We start from the raw sequence: 7,641 nt of genomic DNA, 5'->3' as shown, positions 1-7,641 counted from the left end.
CTTTCTTAGTTCAGCTTGCTAGATGCATCACTCATCCAAATCCACCAGCTTAGGTGCTCTCCGATAGGTCCTTGCAGGATATAGCTTTCCTCATGTCTGATCTTGGTCTGTTAGTACCTCGTCCTACCCATCTCGTTGGCAAATGGTTCCCTTTTGGATTTTTGCTTTCTTTTGATTTGGACTCTTCCCTGTTAGGTCTTGAAATATCTTTTCCAAGAAATCTCCTTGTTCCCTCCTCAAGGTTGCCACGATCTTCCATATCATGGTATACTATGAATGGGGCAATCAGAGCGTAAGGTCTTGATCATGTCTTTTTATTGTTTTCTTTTCTACTTGTGGGTTACCCAGTGTCGTTTCCACACTGCTTCCTCTGGGATTCATGTGTGATACTGGGGCAATCCTTGGGTGTTTTTTTTGAGTCAGTTCATCAGTCCTCTGGATAGTTGGTGAAAAGGCCTTGATTTTCTTGGTAACCTTGGCAATTAACCAACAGTCCTATAGCAAATCTAGTGCTCAACTACATGGTGGTACTTCTCTTTGAAGTATCCCCCCACTCAAAAAGCTTCAATAGTTTTCCTTCATCTCCATTATCCCCCATCCATATCCAACATTCATCTTTCCTACCCTAGCTTATGCATCAATATCTCTTTGAATCACTCCTCACCTTTAGCTTTAGGGATCCACAATCCTAGTCTTAGGGATCCACCAATCCAAATCAATCCACCAAGCCTCATCTTTCAAGATCCACAATCCTAGTCCTAGGGATCTCCGAAACACATCTTTCGCCAATCTGACTCTTTGAAATCCTATTGCATCAGCTTTTTAATCCCCTCATCCATCTCCCCATCCTAGATTCCTTTTATAGCACTCTGCTCCTTCATCCTCTGCAATCCTTGAGATCTTAAGCTTGCTTCCTCTGGTGCCTTTGATTCTCCCTTTATCATTCTCCCGTAGTGAGAGTTTGCGCTAACTAAACCTCTTCTCTTAAGCCAATCTGAGTCTTCTTGCTCATCTTGGATTCTTTTACTTTTCAAGAAGTCGTCGAGCCTCGCTTTCTCTCCCCACCGCCTTCTTGAGGGGGCATCTTGCAGTCCATTCTCTCCTCTTCTACTCTAGCCTTGGGCATCTTATTTTCTTATCTTTGATGCCATGCCACTTGCGACATCACATCAAAGAGGGGCAAAATGTAGACACCTAAAAATCTTTAGAAAATAAAGTATTTTTATTTTTTGAAAAATTCCTGATGACATCATCATTTATTAATTAATTATTTATTTAATTAATTAATTAATTTTTATGTCATTAAATCCCTTTATCTTAATTAAAAATATTTAATTATGGAATCCCTCCCAAAAATGTTTAAATCTTATTTAAACATTATTTCCTTATTTATTAATTATTTAATTAATAAATTGACCAAAAAACCCAAAATAAATTAAAAAATTATTTTTTGCCCAAAACTTGGCCAATTTCCTTAAGACCACTAGCCTCTTCCAAAATTTTCTAATCCTTCTTTAATTTTGATTAAAGGCTAATCCCATCATTTCCTACCCCTAATCCCAACTCAAAATATTTAATTAAGATTAAATATTAATCCTCATGTTTATTAAAAAAGTTTTAATAAATATCTCCTCAACCCAAACCCTTGAAATAAATAAAACTTTATTTATTTCCTAAAAATCTAATTTATCCTCATCCTAAGAAGTTCTAGACTCTTCTAGAAAGTCTTCATCCTCATCCTAGGAAGTTCTAGATTATTCTAGAAAGTCTTTATCCTCATCCAAAGTCTAGACTCTTCTAGAAGATGTCTTTAAACCTAATCCTAATCCCCTCCTAACCTTGTCACATTCCTTAAACATGGGTTAAAACTTACTAACCCAAGCCAAAGTTAACAAATATCTCCTCCTTCACCCACCCTCATTGAATGCCATCCACTTGCCTATCCCTAAGCTAATCCTAAACCATCCTAATCCATCCTCTAATCATTTGCACAATCCTAAGTAAGCTTAAAACCCTCCTAATCAAGCCCAAGTCGAAATTGCTCTCATCTCCCTCAAAATATCTCAACCATAAAACTTTATGAAGTCCACTAGGCCATAAATGACTCTTCCAAGCCCTTTTATTGCTCTTACAAGTCATTATGAGGGTCTTTATGAAGATTTTATCCCTTGAGCCTCCTTTGTTGACTCATCCTTCCCCTTTCCTCCATCCTCTCACCCTGTGACATGTGTCACTCCCTGATTGGCTGCAAGGAAGCACAATCCATGTGCTCTCTTCTCATGCAATCTGAGCCCTCCATGAGCTTTTTCCCATCCTTGCATCTTAGCCCTCAATCCCTCAAGCCTCTTGCCTATAAATTGGATCCTTCCCCTTTGAAAAATAACACAATCCATAAGTAAAGTCATAATGCCATTTTAAGAAGCCACTTTACATCAAAACCATACACTCACACCCAAATTCCAACTCCATTTGAAGCCCTTTTTGAAGCATAAGCTTGAGCATACATCCTATCTATTTAGACAAAGCCACTCAACAAGAGAGCTTCTTATTGAGAGAGCCCATTAATGGCTCATATTCTCAATTGAGAGCTCATCTTGGTCTATCTTGAAGTTTATGAAATTTTTTTAGTTTGTAGAAGCTTTATTTAAATTTGGTTTCTATTAGCATACTAACATTGCTCATATACAATGGCTAGGTGATGTGTAGATTGTTATTGACAATGACCTAATTCACAAGGTCACAAGATTGAGTAATGAAGGTTGCAATCCTATTAATGAAAATAATGTCAAGAAGATGGTTGAGACAAACATAAACACAAGGTTTGATGGAAGAAACATGAAGGTTGACTCTATTGAAGACAAAGGAGTTAAATTACTAAGCAAGATATTACGGTACAAGTTAAACCATGGATCAAGGATTAAATCAGTAGTAGTTGGATTTTTGCATGCAACTTATGTAATGGCTATGAAAGGAAGAAAATTTAATTTGTGTGAGATTATCAGATTGCAACTATTGGACAACATTGCAAAGATCAAGAAAACTAAGAATACAGTTTTTAGATTTGAGTCTCTGTTGACTCATATATTCTTTTATGCTACAAGGAAGTTTCCTAGATTGATAAGTTGGGATAGAAGAAAGTGTACAATGAAGATGGTGACTCAATGCTAAAAATCTAAGCCAAAAAGTATCAATGATGATGACATTGATAGGATGATGAGGAGTTTCCAATCAAAAATGAAACTAAGGTATAGGGTACCTCCCTCAATGGTAGAGAAGTACAAAGAAGAATTATGTTTCATGGTAGAAAAAGATAACACCTACATGGAAGCAATGATATCAAGAGTAAAATTTATAGAGCCTATGGGATATGAGATGAGCATTGAGCTCATAGAAGGGTATGTGCAGATCATACTTCAGTCAAAAAAGAACTCAGAATGCCCTAGATTGGGTATTTATGAAGAAAAGATAAGAATAGTTCATTCAAAACTCTACAGAAAGAAAAACAAGAATAAGTTAGAGAAAGATAGACTCCATCCTTAAGGAATCTAGCATGACTATGAAAGAGTTTGATGAGATTAAAGGCATTGCACTGGAGATGAAATCTAGTGGACAAACTAAAGTGTTGGCAAAAACTCCCATTGTTGTTGCAGGACCTTCAAAAGGTGTGATAGTAGCACAACCTTGTGTGTAGGCCCCTATTGCATCTTATGTAGCAGTTGCACAAGTGCAACTAGTCAGAATAGGGGATAAACAACCTAGGAGGCAGACATAGGTGGAAGCACCTATTGTGCAAAGAAAATATAAGAGATTGGTAAGGATGAAGCAAGAACCTACATCATTAGCCAAGAAAAGGATCAAGAACACCACTAGTGGACCAAGAAAAAGGAGAAAGACAATGCAAGTAAGTAGTTCTAAGAATTTTGAGGATGAAGCTAAAGATAAACCTATTGAACAAGATGCACAGGAAGCTAGAACAACAGTTGGAAAATAAGCTTGGAAACCCAAGGTAGAGAATTTGAACATGCAAATAATTAATGATGATAACTTTGTATAGTTAAATAAATATTACAGTATGGATAGAAGGAAATTAGAGGATTCTATTATAAGGAATACGATTTTGAGGAACAAGAAGTTTGAAAACATACATAATAAGATAGCTGAAGACCTATACAATTGGTTAATTAACATGAAGAAGAGATTGTTAGAAGAGGATGTAAGTATGAGGAATGCATCAATAAATAAATTATGTGATGTTGACTCCAAGGAGGATTCAAACAAAATTTTAAAGGGTATTGAGCCCTTGTTCAGGAACAAAAGAAGAGAAATTCTTCTAATGGGAGGCAATTATGAGCTTGTAAAGAAAGAAACTGAAGAGGCAATTGTAAATTCTATGACTATAGTGCCTAAGGTGAGTGTGTAGTCAAAGCCTAATAGCCCAGTATATGTGCAAGAACATACACCTTCCAAAGAAGAGGAAGAAGTGGAGGAGACATAGCAGGCACCTTCACCACCTCACATTTTGATAGTTACTAAATCCATGCAAGTGGATAATATGCACATAACTATGGATACAAAGGAGAATCCTTTTACAGCTTTTGGCTAACCCATTGTTGGCAACATCACTACATACACTAGCTTTGATGATGAAGAGGAAGAAGAAAAGAAAAGAAAAGTAGAAGAGGAAAAGAAAAAGGGAGAAGAAGAAATGAGAAAAAGAGAAGAGGAAGCATAGAAAAAGAGAGAAGAAGACAAAAAAGAAGAAGAAAGAAGAAGAAAATGCAAGAGAAGAAGCTAAAGATAAGAAGAAAGTTGACGAAGAGGAGAAAAAAGTAGTTGTACATATGCCTATGGTAATTTTAGTAGCAAAAACAGTAGCATCAATAGCAATAGCAGTACCATTTGATGATAATGATGATCAAAAGGGTCTAATGAGCACTTTAAGCAGATATTTGAGAAGAACAAATCTGTGAAGTCTTGGATCATATGCAAAAGATAGTTACCACAACTATAGTTAATCCAGACTTGCAAGTAATGACCAAAGAGTTGGTGAGACCTTTGATGGGGAATTCACAACTCTAGAAAAAATTGCTTCAGTGCAAGCACAAGCAAAGCATGATGCATCATTGTTTCATACAAAATGCACAAATGTCAGAAATGATTTGATAACCTTAGATGTTTGCATCAAATATTTGAGGAGAAGCATAGATGAAGGTAATAAGTTGCATGGATAATGCACAATGTCATACAATTACCTATCAGATTTTGATAACAAGATCAAAGGACAAATGAGTGAGCTTCATATACTCACTACTAGATTGCAGCAACTAGAGGCCAAAATTGAAGATTTCATAGCTGAGATTGAAAAGATCCACAATGCTATTAGAGGCATTGAGTTTAAAAAGGAAAAGGTATTAAGGAGATTCTCTATTCTCAGAGAACATTTATCATCCAAAGTTGTCATTTTGCAGAGGCATTTCGAGGAATGTCTTGCAACTAAGACATCCTATGGCAAGTTTTCCTATACTAACTCAAGTGTAGTTGAAGTGATATCTTATGCACTTTGTGCACTCATCAATATATCTGGTTGTTGGGATGTTCAAAATGGGAAGAGTACTTCTAAAAGGGGGGGGTTGAATCAAAAGTACCACACTTTTAACCTTTTCCAATCCTTTAAATCAAATAACTAAGAAGTAAACTACATGCATGTAAACATATAAATGAACATAAAATAAACACATGCAGTAACACATAACACCAGATTTGGTAACCCAGAAATCCTCCAAGAATAAGAAGGTAAAACTAGGGTGAGGATGATACCCACAAAAATCACTGCAGTAATAAATGTTTGACCACTTCTGATGGTCTGCCTTGTGAAAGGCCTGCCCTATTAAAGGCTTTACACTATGTCAATAGTGACCTATTTAGAGGATTTACAAACACTTTACATGAAGTGTCACCATATTAAAGGATTTAGTCACCTCTTCAAAAGATCTACAAAGTAGTTATTAAGCTAACCTATCAACATAGGAATTTCACTTTTCTAATACAATAGCTAGAAAGTATTAGGAATCTTTGACCTGATTGCTTACAATCTTCAATTTCTGATTCCAGGCACTTGATCTACTCCTTCTGATCTTAATCCTCTAAGATCTAGTATCTGATCATGTCCCTTGTCCCTTATACTATTCTGATCAAGTGGATATGTAATTATTGCTTTGTTCCTCTAAGTCTTTCTCATTTTAGACTGAATTTAACTATAGTTTTCCCATATACTGTTCTCTTCCACATGGGGTTTTCAACCTCCTTTTAAAGATTGAAAATACTTAAGGTTAGGTATGGATCTATGATCCATATAGAATCTTGAGTTCCTGCTCATTCCTTGCATTTTCCTCATTGGTTGCATGCCTTCTCCATTTTTCTAATTGGTTGCATGTTGATTGCATAGGAAATGTAAAAGATTTGTCCTTATCCTTTTTCTCCTTTGAAATCCTTCTATGTCAGCTCCAAAAATGGTTTACATCTGAGTTTGTGAGGGCACAAACTCATATGTTGATTATGTGTTACTCGGCACATACTGGACTACTAGTGCTCTGCACATATACTATCCTGGTTTTCTCAGCACCTATTACATTCTGTCTTGCTTGGCACATGTAAGATCTTAGATTGCTTGGCACATGTATGATTCTAGATTGCTTGGCATTGACTATGACTTGGCACCTATATATCAATCAGCACTTATATAGTACTCAGCACCTGAAGTCACTCGACACCTATTGAAAATCTAACTTAGCACACACTGTGGTTCGACATACATGTTGTACTCAACTTCAATATAGAAAGTGGTTAAGTGTATTGACACTCAAATGTCAAAACCATCTAAGACCAACAATCTCCCCCTTTGACATGAGTTTCAAAAACTATGCATTACTAATCTGTCCTTATGAGTACCTTATCCAATCTATTCTACATATGTAAAAATTTCAAAAAAAATTCAAAATTTGATCAAAATACCTTGTTACTCCCTTGAGTTGATTGTGCCTTGACATTATTGAAACCAAAATTGTGTGCTAATGTGCCTGATACTCTTTGTCTCTTTCCCTATTCCTACATTCTATACCTGTGTTCTATATCTAATCTATCAAAGCTATGGAATTCCTACATTTTGTATTAGATCTGGAATAGAGATATCTTCCATATGATTGTCAAAATTTTGTATCTCCCCCCTTTTTGCCTTATTACTTATCTCCCCCTTTTGGCTATCTACAAACTCTCCCTTTTTTTATTCTCAAAATGAATGAAAGAATGTAATCAAGATTTATATTATTCTCCCCCTTGAGTTACATCTTCATCAAAATATTATATCTCCCCTAAACATATATCTCCCCATTTTTTGACACTAATGTCAAAGGGTTCTAAGGAGTAATACCATACTTAGCCAAAAAGTTACTATTTACCTCCATTATTATTTTCAAAGCTGCATCCCAATTCTCCAAAGCAATGTCAAGTGACTTGTGCTAGATGGTAGTCTCTATAGCAAGGTTTACAAATCCATCAACTGTAGAAAGATTTGGATCTTTCTTTAGAACTGTTTCTACATATACTTGCTCCTTGTGGAGCACTTCTAAATGTGGGGTTATGGAG

This window comes from Cupressus sempervirens, chromosome 9 (assembly GCF_028749045.1).
Source record: "Cupressus sempervirens isolate cs-2001-9-10 chromosome 9, ASM2874904v1, whole genome shotgun sequence".
NCBI classification, from domain to species: domain Eukaryota; kingdom Viridiplantae; phylum Streptophyta; class Pinopsida; order Cupressales; family Cupressaceae; genus Cupressus; species Cupressus sempervirens.
This window is presented reverse-complemented; position numbering follows the sequence as displayed.